Genomic DNA, 23700 nt, shown 5'->3' with positions numbered 1-23700 from the left:
GTATTAACACATTTCACTACAAGATTTAATTTACTTTATTCAACTCCTTAAATAATTCAAGAAAAGCAGAAAAATACAAAAACACATTCACCCCCCCCCCCGTGTGTGTTTCATTATCTAACAGGTTTTACCTTTTTTTATATTCTATAGCCAAAACGCTACATGAAGTAGTGTTTTGGCACCAAAACACTACATCATGTAGCATTGACTCTGAAACACTATTTCATATAGCGTTTTACACAGATTAGTTTTTTTTTAAAATAATTTTTTAACCCAAATAAAAAATTGTTAAATACTAAATTAATAAAAAAATTAAATTATTTTTAAAAATTCAAAATAGGATTGGTAAATCCTAAAATTTGAAAAATTATTAAATTAAGTTACACCTTCAAATTTTAAAATTATTAATTTTATAGTTTACATTTTTTGTTCCTAGGGTTTAGACACTAAACCCTAGATTCAATTAGGGTTTAGGCTCTTGAGTTTTTAGGGTTTTAGGCTCTAAACTCTAAACCCTAAACTCGCCTGCAAGAGTTGCCTCAGTTGGTTAAAGAGGGGATAAATATCCTAATGGTCACAGGTTCGAATTCCACGGGAGGAGAATTTATGATTATGCCTCTTGAGCTAGAGTCTGTCGCTTAAATGCGGTTTACCTTGGTTCACGTGGTTTGCAGGCTATTATGTGAGCCCGTAGGGTTTACCCAATGCGCACCCGAAGGGTAGCGGCTAGAGCTGGCCAAACGAGCGGTTTGACTCGGCACGCTCGTGAATCGGCTCGCCAAAAACTCGTATAACTTGGCTCGTGATGTGCCAGTTCATAATCCGGCACGAACCGTATATTAAAATGAGCCGAACACGAACTGGATTGTGTTGAACCGGAACCGGCCCGGAACCGACACGCGGTTTTCAATCGGCACGCACAACTCGAACTCGCCCGCCTAATTCGTATGTCTTGCATTTTTTTTGAATGTGTTATTTCAATTTTCTAATTTGAAAAACTTTTAAATATATATAAAATATATAAATTTTATTAATTAATAATTATTCATATATATCTATATATTTGTTGGTTTTAAAAAGAGTGAACAACTGAAATATGAAAAAGCACCTGATTATTAACCAAGAAAAAAGAGGCACTAATTTTTTTTAAAACAAACATTTGTAACAAAAAAATAATAAACAGTAAATTTTAATAGCCCGCCAATTCGTGAACCGCTCGGCACGGACGAATAATTCAGCCCGCGAGTTGCTTTCACGCGCCAATAACAACCTCATCCTGTCCTCTCACCTGCTTCAAATCCAACAACAAATGGTCACCTGCTTGATTTACTTGCAAAACTGAACCGCCTAATTAGCCTCCTGAACCGTTTAATTCACCTAACCGTTTAACTCGCCTGAGTTGTGGGCCATTTACGAGTTAATGTTTTCTTTGATCGGCACGGCTCGACACAGACCATTAATTTTTACGGGTCGTTCACGAGTTCAGTAATAACCAAACCGGCCCGTCAAAAATTCGGCCCGACACGCTCGACTTGTTTGTTTGGCCGGCTCTAGTAGCGGCTGCGGGTTAACTACGATAAAAAAAATTCATAAACCCTAAATCGGTGTACATTTTATTAATTTCTTTTTCCAATACTTTTAAAATATAAAGGGGATTGGTGAACCCTAAAATGTTAAAAATTGTTAAATTTAATGTATTTTTATTCAATTTTTTAATATTTCTAAAACAGAAAAGGGGATTATTAAACCCTAAAAAGTAAAAAATTGTTAAATTAGGGTACATCTTTAAATTTAAAAATATTAATTTGAAAATAACTATTAAAAACGTAACATTAAGTGTTGTTTCTGGTCCTAAAATGATGCACAATAAAAGCTTAAAAGGTAAAAAGAACAAAAAAAAATCAAAAAACCTTAACGCTACTTCAAGTAGCGTGGGTTATACTTTTGCAAACGTTACTTCCTATTTGTAAAACACTACACGATACCTCGTTATAAAGTGACATTTTGGGTCATACTTTTGAGAAGTGACATTTTGGACATTTTTACTGAAATAGCGACATTTTGGTCCATTTCTCACTTATTTTACTTAAAAGGTAATTGTTTATATACTGATTAAGTAAGGATAATTAAGTAAAATACTAAAACTTTGTAAGTTGGGTAATTATGTAATTTAACGGAGGGTCGTACCAACCAAAATTTTAATATTTCATGTATTATATAATAGTATATAATAGTATAGATCTCTCAATTTGTTAAATAGTGAATTCTCAATGATCAGAAGAAGCTCAGGATCTGGCTGTTCGGGTGTGATCAGTATCTGATGTGTCGTCAGGATTTGACACATCATCGGCATTTGGATGACATCAGTATTTGAAGACAGTCAGCTTAGAAGATTTGTTATGTTCCTTATATTGTGGAGCATATATCTTTTACGTCTGAGTTATAGGACTTTATCTATTCAGTTGAAGATATGTATCAGTTTCAGTTAGCTTTTGATAATGCTTATCTTAGATTGATTTGTTGTAGATATGTAGTATATAAACACAGTTTAGGTCATCACTTAGTGAATTGATCTCGAGTATCATTTGACCTAGCAGCTCTCAAGAACATCAGTATTTCTTGAGAGAGTTTTGTAACAGTTTTTATCAGATATATAAAAAGCTGTTATATTTTATTACTTGTTCGAAATATTTATACAATTATATCCAACCCTCCTTAAACAATTGTATCTTCACTGGGCAACAATTGGTATCAGAGCTCACTGATAAACTTACAATCAGAAATGATCTAAACATGTCTCTGAACAAGTATGAAAGTATTAAAATTCCCATTCTGAAAAAGACTGAATATCCTACATGGAAGGTAAAGATGCTCATGCACCTCGAAGCTACAGATCCAGATTATCTCAATGTGATTAATGATGGACCATACATGCCAATAAAATTGGTGCCTACAACTCCTCCTGTTGTTGAACACTATCAGCTAAAGGAGAAATCAGCTAAAGGAGAAGAGTGAGTGGACACCAGAAGAGAAAGTAGTTGTGCTGAAAGATGCAAAGGTAAGAAATATTTTACATAATAGTCTTGATTCTGTGATGTCAAATAGGGTGATAGCCTACAAGACTGCCAAAGAGATCTGGGATGCTCTTAAAAACTCAATGTCAAGGAACCATGGCCATCAAGAAGAACATAAGGGATGTTCTGATTCCAGAATATGAACACTTTAAGGCCAAGCCAGATGAAAGTCTCACTGACATCTATGACAGATTTCTGACCTTGCTCAACAATCTGTCTTTAGTGGGAAAGGTGTATGATCGAGAGGATTCAAACACCATGTTTTTGAGAGCCTTAAGTGAATAATGGGAGACTCAGACTTCAATCATACGACACCAGTATGATTTGGAAATAATTACTCTGGATGAAGTCTATGGCATGCTGAGAACTCATGATTTGGAAGTCCAGAAATGGAAAGAGAGGAAAATCAGCAAAGGGAAATCTATTACTTTGAAAGTAAATAATAAAGCTTCAAAAGAGAAGTCTGTTGGAGTTGTAAGAAAGAAGAAAAATTTGCCAAAATCAGATACTGATGACTCATCATCAATTCTTGATGATGATACTGATTCTGAAGTTGATGAGAACATGACATATTCTGATGTCATGCAAATGGCTGCATTGTTGGTTAAGGGCTTCAAGAGGATGCAATTATGAAAGTCTAAGAACAACAGAAGCTTCAGGAAGAAGTTTACTGGAAGTGAAAGGAAGTCAACTGGGAGAAAAGATGGAAAGGACTCTAAATCTGGAAAGGTAGATAGGATAAAGATCAAGTGCTACAACTGTGATGAACCAGGTCACTTTGCCACAGAGTGCAAGAAAACAAAGCATGATAAAAGGAAGAACAAAGCCCTGATCACATCAAGAAAGAATTGGATGGACTCCTCTGATTCTGAAAATGAAGACACATGCTATGCACTAATGGCTAGTCTTGATGATCCTGCCTCCTCTAAGTCTAAGGTACCAACTTCCTTCTTCTCTTTTAATACTGAAGATATTTCTGAGTTGAAATATATTCTTAAATCTCTGCATGGTAATTTTAAGAATAAGACTCTAGAAAATGATAGACTTATAACTGAAATTAAAATCCTGAAATCTAGGAATGAATAGTTAGAGTATAACTTAATAAATCAAATAGATTTGAAGAAAGAATGTGAGAGAGTTAAACATACAGTAAAAATTCTTGAGGCTAGATACAGTATGTTGGAAATAGATTTAGAAAATGAAAGAAAAACCCTTAAAGTCTGGACTGATTCAGGTAAAAAGGTTCATGAGATGATCTCAAAGAGAAACTGGAAAGAATGCCTAGGCTATAAGGATGGAGTTAAGGATGTGGACACTGAGAATAAAATTTCCCTTAAAACTCCTATTAAGTTTATTTCTTCAGAAGCTGATGAACCCAAATCCATCTTTGAAAAGGGTTCAACATCAGTATCACAAGAAAAACTGGTAAGTAATAAATCTCAAAGAAAGGAAAGCAAGGAAACCATTAAGTCTGTTAAGAAAGAAAAGAACATAGGACTTTTGTCAGCAAGACAATTGAAAAAGAAAATATTTGATGTTACTGACAAACCTCAAATAAAAAGTCCTAAAAGAAACAGGAATGGTAAGCAAGGTATTTCTAAGGATTCAAATTACAAGGTGGTTTCCAATGCTCCTAGAAAACTTGTTTTAATTATGGAAATACTAATCATCTTGTTATTGATTGCAGGAGGAGTAAGAAAATGAAAACTGATATTCCTGATTCTGATGTTAGGGGTAGATCAGTATTTTATAAACCACAAAATCCTTGTTTTCATTATGGTAGTATTTGGCATTCGATTTATACTTGTAGTTCTTATCACAAGTTGTATCACAATTTTTATGAACCTTTTCCTAAGTTTAATAAAGTTGCTTGTGTGCTTAATTCTGTTGGTTTTACTAAATCTGTTTCTAATAAGACAAATCCTGACAAAAAAAAAACTGTAAAAAGTACTCTTAACACACAAAGGCTTAAGTTGTCCAAAAGAGGGCCCAACAAGTGTGGGTCCTTAAAACTCCTTCTAATTGATTATTCTTCTGATTGCAGGGTAACAAGAAAAATACACTTGTCTTGGATAGTGGATGTTCAGGACACATGACTGGAAATAAATATCTGTTGTCAGAATTTGAGAAGAAGGCTAGCCCAGATGTATCTTATGGAGATGGAAATGTAGGACACACTCTGGGATATGGCAACTTGATAATTGGAAATGTAGCAATAGAAAATGTAGCTCTGGTGGATGGACTGAAGAATAATCTTTTGAGCATCAGTCAAATCACTGACAGAGGTTATTGATAAGTGGCATTTTATACCATTTAGAACGTCTTAAAATGGCTTAAATTGGTGTCTTGAAATCAAGTATTTTGTGTATTTGATGCGTTTTTCTAGTGTTTATGCATTTCAGGGTATTAGTTGCATTTCGGAGGAGGAATCATCAAGAATAAGCCTTGGCATGTGTTCACCATTGCGAGAGGAAAAGAACGGGCAGATTACGGCGAAGAAACGGAGCAAACCTGGAAATTTTCCAGTAGGGTCCTGCGCGCCCGCGCAGCAATGCTGAGCGGCCGCGCAGCAGCCTTGCGCGCCCGCGCAGAAATGCTGAGCGGCCGCGCAGGATCGGGGAAAATAATATATTATTTTAGACTTCTACTTCTGTTTGGCTTCCAACTTCTATGTAATCTGAGTTTTATGGGACTATTATATAAGTAGATTTGAGACGTTTTTCACAGAGTATTAAGAGGGGATTATGTTTTAGATTGTGTTTTGCAAGAAGCGAAGGAGATAAGGAAGAAGACTGATTTAGCACACAGCAACGAAGAGGAAGCATATATTCTTGTGATTCTTGTTTCGTTGTAACGTTGGATGCTAGTTTTCTTGCTTTGACTTATTTACTCTTGTGACGTACTCTGTTTTAATATAATTAGTTTAGTTGTTATTTTCTTATGTTCGTTTATCATGATTTCATATGAACCCATGATGGCGATAAGTTCTATTATGGGCTAATCGTGATCGTGGGGTTGCAACGGATTTATTATGGAATTTTTTAGTTAATTGTTTAATACTTTAGTGCGTGATGATTGCATGATATCTAGTATTTGTTGTGCGTATTCGTCTTATGTGCGTCGCGAACATATAAGATAGGGTGTTAATCTCTTGTGAAGCGACATTGGATCTTGAGATTTAGAACTTGCCATGCTAGCATAGGTTCATGTACGTTGTGCATGATTAGTGGGTAACTCTAACAGTTTTATTTGCCCTATGTAATCAAAAGGAATAACTTGTGCTTAAATCGTTGTGTTGTCAATTTCTGTAGACATATAGGAACTCAACATAATTGATGACTATTCAACTTCTATCTTAATTGTGGATGTTTGGTAGAATGGTATTAGTACAATGAAAGTTGGCTTTTATCAGTTTTGTGTTATTCGATTAATATCATCACTGTCACATGCTAAAGGTAATAACTATGGCTATAGAAGGAAGTAATAATGAAGTTGTGATCTCATGAGTGTTTTATTATTGATAAATTGCAGTGTTAGTTAAGTGGTTAATTAAGTAGTTAATTATAGTTAATATTCAACCAACAATTTTAAGTGTTATTATCTTAACATTGAGAAGTAATCATACATTGGTGAGTGAGTTAAATTAGACAATAACTTAGTCTGAGTCTCTGAGGGAACGAATTAGAAAGTATTCTATATTACTTGCGAACGCGTATACTTGCGTGAATATTAGTGCATGATTTCGCCCTAACAAGTTTTTGGCGCCGCTGCCGGGGACTCGGCGTAGTTGTTTAGTTTATGTACTTACCATCATTGGTCATTAGGACTCAGTGATTAGGACGTAGTAGTTAATTACTCTTTTCGGTTGTGTTTCAGGTACTTTAGTGCGTTTATGCAAACTCGTTCTCGTGCTCGCAAGAGGACCTTAGATACAGCTGAGGAGAAAGACGAAGTTCTTGATACACCGGGGAAGTTAGATTTTGAGGATTCGGATTCAGGAACTGAGCAGAAAGAACCAGTAAACATGGGAGATCATATTGTTCAAGCTGATCCAGCTCTTATGGATTTTTCTCGGCCTAAAATTGATGACATTCAGTCAAGCATCCTTCATCCGGCTATTCAAGCTAACACCTTTGAAATCAAGCCGGGCACTATTCAGATGGTGCAGAATTCTGTTTCTTTTGGAGGAGCGGCAACTGAAGACCCCAACATGCACATAAGGAATTTTGTCGAGATCTGCAGCACTTTTAAGTATAATGGCGTGACTGATGAGGCTATCAAGTTGAGGCTTTTCCCATTCTCACTGAGGGATAAGGCTAAAGACTGGTTACATTCTGAACCAGCTGGGTCAATCACTACGTGGCAAGATCTTGCGCAAAAGTTTCTGGTGAAGTTTTATCCAATGGCAAAGACTGCTGCTATGAGGAGTGCTCTTACTCAGTTTGCGCAGCAACCTACAGAATCTATGTGCGAGGCTTGGGAACGCTACAAGGAAATGTTGAGAAAATGTCCACATCATGGAATGCCGGATTGGATGGTAATCACTGGTTTTTATAATGGTTTGGGGGCTCAATCTCGACCCATGCTCGATGCAGCAGCTGGAGGCGCCTTATGGGCTAAAAGCTATACTGAGGCGTACAATCTTATTGAGACGATGGCTGCAAATGAGCATCAAAACCCAACTCAGAGGATGACATCAGGCAAGGTAGCAGGTATTCTGGAAGTTGATGCAGCCACCGCTATTGCAGCCCAGCTCCAAGCGCTATCAATGAAGGTTGATTCTTTGGCTACGTATGGAGTTAATCAAATAGCTATGGTTTGTGAGCTTTGTGCAGGTTCTCATGCTACGGATCAGTGTTCTTTTGTCAACGAATCTGTTCAGTATGTGAATAATTATCAGTGACAACAGCAGCCTGTGCCAGCAACCTATCATCCTAACAACAGAAATCATCCAAATTTCAGCTGGGGAAATAATCAGAATGCTATTCAGCCACCATATCAGCAAGGAGTGAGTAAACAGTTTAACCCACCTGGATTCCAGCAACCACAGCAGTATGCTACAAGACAATCATATCCTCAACAGGGAAGTGCAGCTGCACCTACTAGTGCTGATTTTGAGGAACTTAAGCTGTTGTGCAAGAGTCAGGCGGTTTCTATCAAGACCTTGGAAAATCAAATCGGTCAATTAGCCAATGCAGTGCTCAATCATCAACCTGGCACTCTTCCCAGTGACACGGAAGTACCAGGCAGGAAGGAAGCTAAAGAGCAAGTCAAGGCTATTACCTTAAGGTCTGGAAAAGTAGCTGATGCTGAAAAGGCAAATGAAGTCGAAGCTGAAGTTCGAGATGAAGAATCTAAGCAAAGGGAGAAAGCGGCGGAACCAAGGAAGACTACTGTTGAACACACTATGCCTGAGGCTAATACAGGGGAGAAACAGCTCTATCCTCCACCACCTTTTCCTAAGAGATTGCAGCAACAAAAGCTGGATAAACAGTTCGGGAAGTTTCTGGAGGTGTTCAAGAAACTTCACATCAATATACCTTTCGCTGAGGCTCTGGAACAAATGCCTAGTTATGCGAAGTTTATGAAGACTATTCTTTCAAGGAAGGTGAAACTGGATGACCTTGAAACCGTTGCTCTCACGGAAGAATGCAGCGCGGTTCTACAACAAAAGTTACCACCAAAACTGAAAGATCCAGGAAGCTTCACCATTCCTTGCACCATTGGCAATCTAACTTTTGACAAGTGCCTTTGTGATTTGGGAGCAAGCATTAATCTGATGTCGTTGTCGATCTTTAAAAAGCTGGATCTACCTGATCCAAAACCCACATACATGTCACTACAATTGGCGGACCGTTCCATTACTTACCCAAGGGGCATAGTTGAGGATGTGCTCGTCAAGGTGGATAAGCTCTTCTTTCCTGCTGATTTTGTTATTCTGGATTTTGAGGAAGATAAAAAGATTCCCATAATCTTGGGGAGGCCTTTCTTGGCAACTGGCCGTACCTTGATAGATGTGCAAAAAGGAGAACTTACTATGCGGGTTCAAGATCAGGATGTGACCTTCAACATATTCAAGGCAATGAAATTCCCTACAGAAGATGAGGAGTGCTTAAAAGTGGATGTGATTGATTCTACGGTTACTTCGGAACTCGATCACATGCTAATGTCTGATGCATTAGAAAAGGCCTTAGTGGGGGAATTTGACAGTGATGATGAAGATAGCAACGAGCAATTACAATATCTGAACGCTTCTCCCTGGAAGCGAAAGCTAGATATACCATTTGAATCTCTTGGTACTTCTGACCTCAAGAACGCTGAAGGGAAGCTCAAACCATCAATAGAGGAAGCGCCTACCTTAGAGCTCAAACCATTACCTGAACACTTGAGGTATGCCGTTTTAGGTGATTCATCTACGTTACCTGTTATTATTTCAGCTGACCTTTCAGGTAGTGAGGAAGACAAGCTCTTAAGGATTTTGAGAGAATTCAAATCGGCTATAGGATGGACTATAGCAGACATCAAGGGGATAAGTCCCTCATATTGTATGCATAAAATTCTGTTAGAGGAAGGTAGTAAGCCAACTGTGGAACAGCAGCGAAGACTGAACCCAATCATGAAGGAGGTAGTGAAGAAAGAAATTCTGAAATGGCTGGATGCAGGCATCATTTATCCTATTTCTGACAGCTCGTGGGTGAGCCCTGTACAATGTGTTCCTAAGAAGGGAGGTATCACTGTGGTCGCAAATGAAAAGAATGAGCTCATCCCTACTCGAACAGTTACAGGATGGAGAGTATGCATGGATTATAGAAAACTGAACAAAGCCACAAGAAAGGATCACTTCCCTCTCCCATTCATTGATCAAATGCTGGACAGATTGGCGGGACATGAGTATTTTTGTCTTCTGGATGGGTATTCCGGGTATAATCAGATTTGTATTGCACCAGAGGATCAGGAAAAGACTACCTTCACTTGTCCATTTGGCACATTTGCTTTTCATAGAGTTTCGTTTGGGTTATGTGGTGCCCCGGCCACCTTTCAGAGATGTATGATGGCTATATTCTCTGACATGATTGGAAATAACGTCGAAGTGTTCATGGATGACTTCTCCGTCTTTGGACACTCATATGATGAATGCTTGAATAATCTGCGCGCCGTACTCAAAAGATGCGTGGAAACTAATTTGGTGCTTAATTGGGAGAAATGTCATTTTATGGTGCGTGAAGGCATTATCCTTGGGCATAAGGTCTCTAGCAAAGGTCTGGAGGTGGACAAGGCCAAGGTGGGAGTCATTGAAAATCTTCCCCCACCTAATTCAGTGAAAGGAATCCGTAGTTTTCTCGGTCATGCGGGTTTTTATCGGCGATTCATCAAGGACTTTTCAAAGATATCTAAGCCGTTGTGCAATTTACTTGAGAAAGATGTGCCTTTCAAATTTGATGATGAATGTTTGGCAGCATTCGAGACTCTCAAGAAGAGTTTGATCACGGCACCAGTTATTACAGCACCAGATTGGACATAACTGTTTGAGATGATGTGTGATGCGAGTGACTATGCGGTAGGTGCAGTTCTGGGACAGCGCAAGAAAAATCTCTTCCATGTGGTCTACTATGCGAGTAAGACTTTAAATGGGGCCCAATTGAACTACACCACTACTGAGAAGGAGCTTTTGGCTATAGTCTTTGGCTTTGAGAAATTTTGATCTTATCTGCTTGGTACGAAAGTGACAGTATTCACTGATCATGCAGCTATTCGCTATTTGGTTTCTAAGAAGGATTCGAAGCCGAGACTCATTCGTTGGGTGCTTTTACTTCAGGAATTTGAGTTAGAGATCAAAGATAGAAAAGGTACCGAGAATCAAGTAGCTGACCATCTCTCTAGGTTGGAGAATCCCGATTCTACTTCACAAGATAGGACGTTAATCAATGAATCTTTTCCGGATGAGCAGTTGTTTGCAATTCAAGAGGAAGAACCATGGTTTGCAGATATTGTAAACTATCTTGTCAGCAATATAATGCCTCCCAATTTGACATCCGCGCAAAAGAAGAAGTTTCTGCATGAGGTGAAGTGGTATATGTGGGATGAACCATATTTGTTTAGACAGGGAGCTGACCAGATCATCAGGAGATGTATCCCGTTCTGTGAGACGGAGGGGATATTATGAGACTGCCATGCCACAGTTTATGGTGGACACTATGGAGGTGAGAAAACGGTAGCTCGTATTCTGCAAGCAGGTTTTTTCTGGCCCACCTTGTTCAAGGATGCTCATCAGTTTGTTTTAAGGTGTGATCGTTGCCAAAGAGTGGGAAATTTGTCAAGGAAGGATGAGATGTCATTAAATGTGATGCTTAAAGTCGAGGTCTTTGATGTATGGGGAATCGATTTCATGGGGCCTTTTATCTCGTCTTGCAATAATCAGTACATTTTGCTGGCAGTCGACTATGTCTCCAAATGGGTCGAAGTTAAAGCTTTACCAACAAATGATGCAAAGGCAATGCTAAATTTTCTTCATAAGCAAATTTTCACAAGGTTTGGAACACCTCGGGTAATCATAAGTGATGAAGGATCGCATTTTTGCAACCGTAAGTTCACTTCTATGATGCAGCGTTATAATGTGAATCATCGAGTAGCTACTGCCTATCATCCGCAAACAAATGGTCAAGCGGAAGTGTCTAACAGAGAGATAAAGCGCATTCTAGAGAAGGTTGTTTGTCCATCAAGGAAGGATTGGTCTTTAAAGCTCGATGAAGCTGTTTGGGCTTACAGAACAGCATACAAAACTCCACTTGGGATGTCACCGTTTCAGTTGGTGTACGGTAAGGGATGTCATCTACCGGCGGAGCTTGAGCATAAGGCCTACTGGGCATTGAAGAAATTGAACCTGGATTTAGATGCAGCTGGTAAGAAAAGAATGCTTCAGCTTAATGAACTTGATGAATTTCGACTTCAAGCGTACGAGAATAACAAAATGTATAAGGAAAAGGTGAAAAAGTGGCACGATAGGAAGCTACATCCTAAGTTGTTTGTGCCAGGGCAACAAGTTCTGTTATTCAACTCTCGGCTCCGACTTTTTCCTGGGAATTTGAAATCAAGGTGGTCTGGACCTTTTATTGTCAAAACTGTGTTTCCACATGGAGCGGTGCAAATTTTTGAGAATGATTCAGACCAAGCATTCAAGGTTAACGGTCAGCGGTTGAAGCACTACTATGGGGACATAGCAAACCGAGAGGTGGTTAGTGCCATTTTGTTGACTACGTGAGAAAGGAACGGAACGTCAAGCTAATGACGAAAAAGAAGCGCTGCGTGGGAGGCAACCCATGAATTGTTGTTACAGGAACCCTTAGAAGTTAATAACCTATCCAAAAACACACAAAAAAAATCAGAAAACAGGGGCTGAAAAATTTTTTTTCCAGAGACCCTCTGCCTGCCCGCGCAGCTATGCTGAGCGGCCGCGCAGGGGTCGAGTTCCAGAATTTTTTTTACAGTTCAGAAAAAAAAAAAAACAAAAACACAAAAACCCATTACAGCCCATAAACCCACGAATTCTTTTCCCATTACCCCATGATTTTATACCTCAACCCCACTCCTAATCTAATTTAACCTACTCCACACCCTATATATACATACACCTATCCTACATATCTCACACAACTTCCTACACTTAAACCCTCTCATAAATATCAAAAATCAGTTCTTACATGCTTTTATTCACAAATCAATGGCACCCAAGAGAGCACGCACTATTGACAGCAGCAGCACAGTTCCTACTGCTGATTCATCAAGGGGTACTGCTGCGAGGCCTCGGTTAACTGACAGAGCCGCGGAGGAGGAGTACACTAGGCTGTTGGGGAAGCCGATTCTGAAGGAGAGGGGCTTTTTACCATCAGGGAGGGATGGTGAGTTGTTGCCCATGATTGCAGAGAAGGGGTGGATAGCTTTTTGTGAGTCACCCGAAGCAGTACCGATGAGTGTTGTTCGCGAGTTCTACGCGAACGCGAAGGCTGAAAAGAATGGGTTTTCTGTAGTTCGGGGGCTGACGGTTGATTATCATCCTGCGGCGATTCACCGAGTGATTGGATAGCGAGAGAGGAAGCCCGAGGAGGAGAACTGGAATGAAAAGAATGCTGAGGATTTTGACTTGGATTTGATTTATGCGACTCTCTGTCGACCGGGCACAGTTTGGAACCGCAGTCCAGCCAATAATGAGTATCATCACTTTTCGGCGATCGCCATGAACAGGTATGCCCGTGCATGGAACGCATTTATATGTGCTAATATTTTGCCTTCTTCACATGCACACGAGGTCACAGTTGAGAGAGCACAGTTGTTGTGGGGAATTCTGAATGAGGAATACTATGTGGACCTTGGTGAGTTTATCTACCAAGGAATTCTGAAGTTTTTGAGGGGAGCAAAGCATATGAACATCCCTTATGCATCCACGGTTACAAAGCTATGTCGTGCAGTAGGAGTGAACTGGCCGGCTCATGAGCAGTTGCAGTTGCCAGCAGCTCCTATAGATTCTGGCACTCTGAATGGGATGCAGGAGTGGACCGGTGGTGAGCCTGAGGAGCATGGGCTGGGTTATCGTCTTCCAGGAGGGCGTCCAGCACGAGGTGCTACTATGGCCAGGCCAGAGCGTGGTGAGGCTAGTTATTTGAGAGCTCAGGAGGGTGCTGGGATGGGTGATGCCCAGTATAGGAGGCTTTCACGGCGGATGGATGCCATGTATGAGACGCAGAGCAGGTTTGCTCAGGAGCTCACCCTTGCGTTAGGGACTGCTTTTCGAGGCCTTGGAGCTGATATCCAGTGGCCAGTTTTTGGTGAGGACTCTGCATACCCGCTGCCTGATACTCCACCCACTGAGGGTGATGATGATGATGACTCCGAGTAGGTATACCCTGTGTTCCTTTCTACTACCTTCACTGGGGACAGTGAAGATTTTAAGTTTGGGGGTGGTAGTTAAGGAATATTTTGTGTGTGTCATATAGTTGCATATTCATGATAGTTAATTCATAGAGTTGCATAATTTTTGCCATATAGTTTTTTTTATATAGCTTTATTTGTTGTCATATCATATAGCTCATGCATATACCATGATCCCTTTTGCAATGATTTATCGACTGAATTGTGATATTGATGTGAGTGTAGTGATAGCATTAAAGTGATATTAAGTTGTGTAGGTTGATATGCATGCTAGAAGCACTTGTATTGTCACTAAGTCTTAGAGAATGCTGAAGGACTAGATTGTTGTTATGATCTGATTATTTTCGAGGATAATCTATTTATTATGCTTAGAATTTGATAATAGGTTCTTAGTGGTAAAGGCATGAAAAAGAAAAAAAAATGGAGTAAAAATGGAATTTGTTGCTAGTTGTGGCTAGGCGTCAAATGGCTAGTAGCCGGCTCGCATGTTATGCGAGTAGTCTAGGGTTGAGCAAGATGGAGCGAAACGCACTTGCTCAGAGTTAAAAAAAAAAAAAATTGCGTAATTGATCAAGAGGGGGCTCTTTGGTATTCGAGTTATTAAGTTCTTAGGGGACTTTGTGCCTAGTGACCTAAGGCTTTTAGAGTCTGGGATCCGCTAACCTAACGCTCGTTACATGGATACCATTGTATAAGTCTTTTGTGGATCTCACTCACTGCACAGTCAAATAAGCATTTGTGTTGTAAATAAAAAGCACGATTCCGTAGTAAGCTCTAAAGTTCTTGTAGTGTTGTATATCACTTTGTGCCTAGAATTTTTATTCTTTGTATAATCGTAGGATTGCCTTGAGGGAAGTCTAGTCATAGTAATTGGTCTAGTTCCGAAGCATATCTGTTAAGCATTTGCACACACCACATTTCTGGCGGTATGTCCGTTTGCATGAGTTTCTTGATCTTTAGTGTCTAACTGCATTCGTTGAGACGTGACAATTTGGTTGGTTAACTGTAGTAAGGGGGATCGTTGCATTTTCATATAGATTGCATTCATGCATATTTTTATTTATTTTTGAGTCTGTGACGCTTGAGGACAAGCATTGATTTAAGTTTGGGGGTGTGATAAGTGGAATTTTATACCACTTAGAACGTCTTAAAATGGCTTAAATTGGTGTCTTGAAATCAAGTATTTTGTGTATTTGATGCGTTTTTCTAGTGTTTATGCATTTCAGGGTATTAGTTGCATTTCGGAGGAGGAATCATCAAGAATAAGCCTTGGCATGTGTTCACCATTGCGAGAGGAAAAGAACGGGCAGATTACGGCGAAGAAACGGAGCAAACCTGGAAATTTTCCAGTAGGGTCCTGCGCGCCCGCGCAGCAATGCTGAGCGGCCGCGCAGCAGCCTTGCGCGCCCGCGCAGAAATGCTGAGCGGCCGCGCAGGGTCGGGGAAAATAATATATTGTTTTAGACTTCTACTTCTGTTTGGCTTCCAACTTCTATGTAATCTGAGTTTTATGGGACTATTATATAAGTAGATTTGAGACGTTTTTCACAGAGTATTAAGAGGGGATTATGTTTTAGATTGTGTTTTGCAAGAAGCGAAGGAGATAAGGAAGAAGACCGATTTAGCACACAGCAACGAAGAGGAAGCATATATTCTTGTGATTCTTGTTTCGTTGTAACGTTGGATGCTAGTTTTCTTGCTTTGACTTATTTACTCTTGTGACGTACTCTGTTTTAATATAATTAGTTTAGTTGTTATTTTCTTGTGTTCGTTTATCATGATTTCATATGAACCCATGATGGCGATAAGTTCTATTATGGGCTAATCGTGATCGTGGGGTTGCAACGGATTTATTATGGAATTCTTTAGTTAATTGTTTAATACTTTAGTGTGTGATGATTGCATGATATCTAGTATTGGTTGTGCGTATTCGTCTTATGTGCGTCGCGAACATATAAGATAGGGTGTTAATCTCTTGTGAAGCGACAGTGGATCTTGAGATTTAGAACTTGCCATGCTAGCATAGGTTCATGTACGTTGTGCATGATTAGTGGGTAACTCTAACAGTTTTATTTGCCCTATGTAATCAAAAGGAATAACTTGTGCTTAAATCGTTGTGTTGTCAATTTCTGTAGACATATAGGAACTCAACATAATTGATGACTATTCAACTTCTATCTTAATTGTGGATGTTTGGTAGAATGGTATTAGTACAATGAAAGTTGGCTTTTATCAGTTTTGTGTTATTCGATTAATATCATCACTGTCACATGCTAAAGGTAATAACTATGGCTATAGAAGGAAGTAATAATGAAGTTGTGATCTCATGAGTGTTTTATTATTGATAAATTGCAGTGTTAGTTAAGTGGTTAATTAAGTAGTTAATTATAGTTAATATTCAACCAACAATTTTAAGTGTTATTATCTTAATATTGAGAAGTAATCATACATTGGTGAGTGAGTTAAATTAGACAATAACTTAGTCTGAGTCTCTGAGGGAACGAATTAGAAAGTATTCTATATTACTTGCGAACGCGTATACTTGCGTGAATATTAGTGCGTGATTTCGCCCTAACAAGTTTTTGGCGCCGCTGCCGGGGACTCGGCGTAGTTGTTTAGTTTATGTACTTACCATCATTGGTCATTAGGACTCAGTGATTAGGACGTAGTAGTTAATTACTCTTTTCGGTTGTGTTTCAGGTACTTTAGTGCGTTTATGCAAACTCGTTCTCGTGCTCGCAAGAGGACCTTAGATACAGCTGAGGAGAAAGACGAAGTTCTTGATACACCGGGGAAGTTAGATTTTGAGGATTCGGATTCAGGAACTGAGCAGAAAGAACCAGTAAACATGGGAGATCATATTGTTCAAGCTGATCCAGCTCTTATGGATTTTTCTCGGCCTAAAATTGATGACATTCAGTCAAGCATCCTTCATCCGGCTATTCAAGCTAACACCTTTGAAATCAAGCCGGGCACTATTCAGATGGTGCAGAATTCTGTTTCTTTTGGAGGAGCGGCAACTGAAGACCCCAACATGCACATAAGGAATTTTGTCGAGATCTGCAGCACTTTTAAGTATAATGGCGTGACTGATGAGGCTATCAAGTTGAGGCTTTTCCCATTCTCACTGAGGGATAAGGCTAAAGACTGGTTACATTCTGAACCAGCTGGGTCAATCACTACGTGGCAAGATCTTGCGCAAAAGTTTCTGGTGAAGTTTTATCCAATGGCAAAGACTGCTGCTATGAGGAGTGCTCTTACTCAGTTTGCGCAGCAACCTACAGAATCTATGTGCGAGGCTTGGGAACGCTACAAGGAAATGTTGAGAAAATGTCCACATCATGGAATGCCGGATTGGATGGTAATCACTGGTTTTTATAATGGTTTGGGGGCTCAATCTCGACCCATGCTCGATGCAGCAGCTGGAGGCGCCTTATGGGCTAAAAGCTATACTGAGGCGTACAATCTTATTGAGACGATGGCTGCAAATGAGCATCAAAACCCAACTCAGAGGATGACATCAGGCAAGGTAGCAGGTATTCTGGAAGTTGATGCAGCCACCGCTATTGCAGCCCAGCTCCAAGCGCTATCAATGAAGGTTGATTCTTTGGCTACGTATGGAGTTAATCAAATAGCTATGGTTTGTGAGCTTTGTGCAGGTTCTCATGCTACGGATCAGTGTTCTTTTGTCAACGAATCTGTTCAGTATGTGAATAATTATCAGTGACAACAGCAGCCTGTGCCAGCAACCTATCATCCTAACAACAGAAATCATCCAAATTTCAGCTGGGGAAATAATCAGAATGCTATTCAGCCACCATATCAGCAAGGAGTGAGTAAACAGTTTAACCCACCTGGATTCCAGCAACCACAGCAGTATGCTACAAGACAATCATATCCTCAACAGGGAAGTGCAGCTGCACCTACTAGTGCTGATTTTGAGGAACTTAAGCTGTTGTGCAAGAGTCAGGCGGTTTCTATCAAGACCTTGGAAAATCAAATCGGTCAATTAGCCAATGCAGTGCTCAATCGTCAACCTGGCACTCTTCCCAGTGACACGGAAGTACCAGGCAGGAAGGAAGCTAAAGAGCAAGTCAAGGCTATTACCTTAAGGTCTGGAAAAGTAGCTGATGCTGAAAAGGCAAATGAAGTCGAAGCTGAAGTTCGAGATGAAGAATCTAAGCAAAGGGAGAAAGCGGCGGAACCAAGGAAGACTACTGTTGAACACACTATGCCTGAGGCTAATACAGGGGAGAAACAGCTCTATCCTCCACCACCTTTTCCTAAGAGATTGCAGCAACAAAAGCTGGATAAACAGTTCGGGAAGTTTCTGGAGGTGTTCAAGAAACTTCACATCAATATACCTTTCGCTGAGGCTCTGGAACAAATGCCTAGTTATGCGAAGTTTATGAAGACTATTCTTTCAAGGAAGGTGAAACTGGATGACCTTGAAACCGTTGCTCTCACGGAAGAATGCAGCGCGGTTCTACAACAAAAGTTACCACCAAAACTGAAAGATCCAGGAAGCTTCACCATTCCTTGCACCATTGGCAATCTAACTTTTGACAAGTGCCTTTGTGATTTGGGAGCAAGCATTAATCTGATGTCGTTGTCGATCTTTAAAAAGCTGGATCTACCTGATCCAAAACCCACATACATGTCACTACAATTGGCGGACCGTTCCATTACTTACCCAAGGGGCATAGTTGAGGATGTGCTCGTCAAGGTGGATAAGCTCTTCTTTCCTGCTGATTTTGTTATTCTGGATTTTGAGGAAGATAAAAAGATTCCCATAATCTTGGGGAGGCCTTTCTTGGCAACTGGCCGTACCTTGATAGATGTGCAAAAAGGAGAACTTACTATGCGGGTTCAAGATCAGGATGTGACCTTCAACATATTCAAGGCAATGAAATTCCCTACAGAAGATGAGGAGTGCTTAAAAGTGGATGTGATTGATTCTACGGTTACTTCGGAACTCGATCACATGCTAATGTCTGATGCATTAGAAAAGGCCTTAGTGGGGGAATTTGACAGTGATGATGAAGATAGCAACGAGCAATTACAATATCTGAACGCTTCTCCCTGGAAGCGAAAGCTAGATATACCATTTGAATCTCTTGGTACTTCTGACCTCAAGAACGCTGAAGGGAAGCTCAAACCATCAATAGAGGAAGCGCCTACCTTAGAGCTCAAACCATTACCTGAACACTTGAGGTATGCCGTTTTAGGTGATTCATCTACGTTACCTGTTATTATTTCAGCTGACCTTTCAGGTAGTGAGGAAGACAAGCTCTTAAGGATTTTGAGAGAATTCAAATCGGCTATAGGATGGACTATAGCAGACATCAAGGGGATAAGTCCCTCATATTGTATGCATAAAATTCTGTTAGAGGAAGGTAGTAAGCCAACTGTGGAACAGCAGCGAAGACTGAACCCAATCATGAAGGAGGTAGTGAAGAAAGAAATTCTGAAATGGCTGGATGCAGGCATCATTTATCCTATTTCTGACAGCTCGTGGGTGAGCCCTGTACAATGTGTTCCTAAGAAGGGAGGTATCACTGTGGTCGCAAATGAAAAGAATGAGCTCATCCCTACTCGAACAGTTACAGGATGGAGAGTATGCATGGATTATAGAAAACTGAACAAAGCCACAAGAAAGGATCACTTCCCTCTCCCATTCATTGATCAAATGCTGGACAGATTGGCGGGACATGAGTATTTTTGTCTTCTGGATGGGTATTCCGGGTATAATCAGATTTGTATTGCACCAGAGGATCAGGAAAAGACTACCTTCACTTGTCCATTTGGCACATTTGCTTTTCGTAGAGTTTCGTTTGGGTTATGTGGTGCCCCGGCCACCTTTCAGAGATGTATGATGGCTATATTCTCTGACATGATTGGAAATAACGTCGAAGTGTTCATGGATGACTTCTCCGTCTTTGGACACTCATATGATGAATGCTTGAATAATCTGCGCGCCGTACTCAAAAGATGCGTGGAAACTAATTTGGTGCTTAATTGGGAGAAATGTCATTTTATGGTGCGTGAAGGCATTATCCTTGGGCATAAGGTCTCTAGCAAAGGTCTGGAGGTGGACAAGGCCAAGGTGGGAGTCATTGAAAATCTTCCCCCACCTAATTCAGTGAAAGGAATCCGTAGTTTTCTCGGTCATGCGGGTTTTTATCGGCGATTCATCAAGGACTTTTCAAAGATATCTAAGCCGTTGTGCAATTTACTTGAGAAAGATGTGCCTTTCAAATTTGATGATGAATGTTTGGCAGCATTCGAGACTCTCAAGAAGAGTTTGATCACGGCACCAGTTATTACAGCACCAGATTGGACATAACTGTTTGAGATGATGTGTGATGCGAGTGACTATGCGGTAGGTGCAGTTCTGGGACAGCGCAAGAAAAATCTCTTCCATGTGGTCTACTATGCGAGTAAGACTTTAAATGGGGCCCAATTGAACTACACCACTACTGAGAAGGAGCTTTTGGCTATAGTCTTTGGCTTTGAGAAATTTTGATCTTATCTGCTTGGTACGAAAGTGACAGTATTCACTGATCATGCAGCTATTCGCTATCTGGTTTCTAAGAAGGATTCGAAGCCGAGACTCATTCGTTGGGTGCTTTTACTTCAGGAATTTGAGTTAGAGATCAAAGATAGAAAAGGTACCGAGAATCAAGTAGCTGACCATCTCTCTAGGTTGGAGAATCCCGATTCTACTTCACAAGATAGGACGTTAATCAATGAATCTTTTCCGGATGAGCAGTTGTTTGCAATTCAAGAGGAAGAACCATGGTTTGCAGATATTGTAAACTATCTTGTCAGCAATATAATGCCTCCCAATTTGACATCCGCGCAAAAGAAGAAGTTTCTGCATGAGGTGAAGTGGTATATGTGGGATGAACCATATTTGTTTAGACAGGGAGCTGACCAGATCATCAGGAGATGTATCCCGTTCTGTGAGACGGAGGGGATATTATGAGACTGCCATGCCACAGTTTATGGTGGACACTATGGAGGTGAGAAAACGGTAGCTCGTATTCTGCAAGCAGGTTTTTTCTGGCCCACCTTGTTCAAGGATGCTCATCAGTTTGTTTTAAGGTGTGATCGTTGCCAAAGAGTGGGAAATTTGTCAAGGAAGGATGAGATGTCATTAAATGTGATGCTTAAAGTCGAGGTCTTTGATGTATGGGGAATCGATTTCATGGGGCCTTTTATCTCGTCTTGCAATAATCAGTACATTTTGCTGGCAGTCGACTATGTCTCCAAATGGGTCGAAGTTAAAGCTTTACCAACAAATGATGCAAAGGCAGTGCTAAATTTTCTTCATAAGCAAATTTTCACAAGGTTTGGAACACCTCGGGTAATCATAAGTGATGAAGGATCGCATTTTTGCAACCGTAAGTTCACTTCTATGATGCAGCGTTATAATGTGAATCATCGAGTAGCTACTGCCTATCATCCGCAAACAAATGGTCAAGCGGAAGTGTCTAACAGAGAGATAAAGCACATTCTAGAGAAGGTTGTTTGTCCATCAAGGAAGGATTGGTCTTTAAAGCTCGATGAAGCTGTTTGGGCTTACAGAACAGCATACAAAACTCCACTTGGGATGTCACCGTTTCAGTTGGTGTACGGTAAGGGATGTCATCTACCGGCGGAGCTTGAGCATAAGGCCTACTGGGCATTGAAGAAATTGAACCTGGATTTAGATGCAGCTGGTAAGAAAAGAATGCTTCAGCTTAATGAACTTGATGAATTTCGACTTCAAGCGTACGAGAATAACAAAATGTATAAGGAAAAGGTGAAAAAGTGGCACGATAGGAAGCTACATCCTAAGTTGTTTGTGCCAGGGCAACAAGTTCTGTTATTCAACTCTCGGCTCTGACTTTTTCCTGGGAAGTTGAAATCAAGGTGGTCTGGACCTTTTATTGTCAAAACTGTGTTTCCACATGGAGCGGTGGAAATTTTTGAGAATGATTCAGACCAAGCATTCAAGGTTAACGGTCAGCGGTTGAAGCACTACTATGGGGACATAGCAAACCGAGAGGTGGTTAGTGCCATTTTGTTGACTACGTGAGAAAGGAACGGAACGTCAAGCTAATGACGAAAAAGAAGCGCTGCGTGGGAGGCAACCCATGAATTGTTGTTACAGGAACCCTTAGAAGTTAATAACCTATCCAAAAACACAAAAAAAAATCAGAAAACAGGGGCTGAAAAATTTTTTTTCCAGAGACCCTCTGCGCGCCCGCGCAGCTATGCTGAGCGGCCGCGCAGGGGTCGAGTTCCAGAATTTTTTTTACAGTTCAGAAAAAAAAAAAAAAACAAAAACACAAAAACCCATTACAGCCCATAAACCCACGAATTCTTTTCCCATTACCCCATGATTTTATACCTCAACCCCACTCCTAATCTAATTTAACCTACTCCACACCCTATATATACATACACCTATCCTACATATCTCACACAACTTCCTACACTTAAACCCTCTCATAAATATCAAAAATCAGTTCTTACACACTTTTATTCACAAATCAATGGCACCCAAGAGAGCACGCACTATTGACAGCAGCAGCACAGTTCCTACTGCTGATTCATCAAGGGGTACTGCTGCGAGGCCTCGGTTAACTGACAGAGCCGCGGAGGAGGAGTACACTAGGCTGTTGGGGAAGCCGATTCTGAAGGAGAGGGGGTTTTTACCATCAGGGAGGGATGGTGAGTTGTTGCCCATGATTGCAGAGAAGGGGTGGATAGCTTTTTGTGAGTCACCCGAAGCAGTACCGATGAGTGTTGTTCGCGAGTTCTACGCGAACGCGAAGGCTGAAAAGAATGGGTTTTCTGTAGTTCGGGGGCTGACGGTTGATTATCATCCTGCGGCGATTCACCGAGTGATTGGATAGCGAGAGAGGAAGCCCGAGGAGGAGAACTGGAATGAAAAGAATGCTGAGGATTTTGACTTGGATTTGATTTGTGCGACTCTCTGTCGACCGGGCACAGTTTGGAACCGCAGTCCAGCCAATAATGAGTATCATCACTTTTCGGCGATCGCCATGAACAGGTATGCCCGTGCATGGAACGCATTTATATGTGCTAATATTTTGCCTTCTTCACATGCACACGAGGTCACAGTTGAGAGAGCACAGTTGTTGTGGGGAATTCTGAATGAGGAATACTATGTGGACCTTGGTGAGTTTATCTACCAAGGAATTCTGAAGTTTTTGAGGGGAGCAAAGCATATGAACATCCCTTATGCATCCACGGTTACAAAGCTATGTCGTGCAGTAGGAGTGAACTGGCCGGCTCATGAGCAGTTGCAGTTGCCAGCAGCTCCTATAGATTCTGGCACTCTGAATGGGATGCAGGAGTGGACCGGTGGTGAGCCTGAGGAGCATGGGTTGGGTTATCGTCTTCCAGGAGGGCGTCCAGCACGAGGTGCTACTATGGCCAGGCCAGAGCGTGGTGAGGCTAGTTATTTGAGAGCTCAGGAGGGTGCTGGGATGGGTGATGCCCAGTATAGGAGGCTTTCACGGCGGATGGATGCCATGTATGAGACGCAGAGCAGGTTTGCTCAGGAGCTCACCCTTGCGTTAGGGACTGCTTTTCGAGGCCTTGGAGCTGATATCCAGTGGCCAGTTTTTGGTGAGGACTCTGCATACCCGCCGCCTGATACTCCACCCACTGAGGGTGATGATGATGA

At 40.8% G+C, this 23700-nt stretch overlaps 2 non-coding genes across 2 annotated transcripts; both read right to left on the bottom strand.

The window, feature by feature from the left end:
- Positions 1–7491: 7491 nt before the first annotated feature.
- Positions 7492–7598, bottom strand: LOC141675620 (small nucleolar RNA R71). Its single transcript, XR_012556263.1, has one exon. It is a non-coding gene; the product is annotated as a small nucleolar RNA R71 (small nucleolar RNA).
- Positions 7599–17238: 9640 nt separating this feature from the next.
- Positions 17239–17345, bottom strand: LOC141675619 (small nucleolar RNA R71). Its single transcript, XR_012556262.1, has one exon. It is a non-coding gene; the product is annotated as a small nucleolar RNA R71 (small nucleolar RNA).
- Between the last annotated feature and the right edge of the window lie 6355 nt (positions 17346–23700).

The sequence above is a fragment of the Apium graveolens genome, chromosome 7 (genome assembly GCF_009905375.1).
Source record: "Apium graveolens cultivar Ventura chromosome 7, ASM990537v1, whole genome shotgun sequence".
Lineage (NCBI taxonomy): Eukaryota > Viridiplantae > Streptophyta > Magnoliopsida > Apiales > Apiaceae > Apium > Apium graveolens.
The sequence above is the reverse complement of the archived record's forward strand: the minus strand, read 5'-3'. Positions and strand labels throughout refer to the sequence as shown.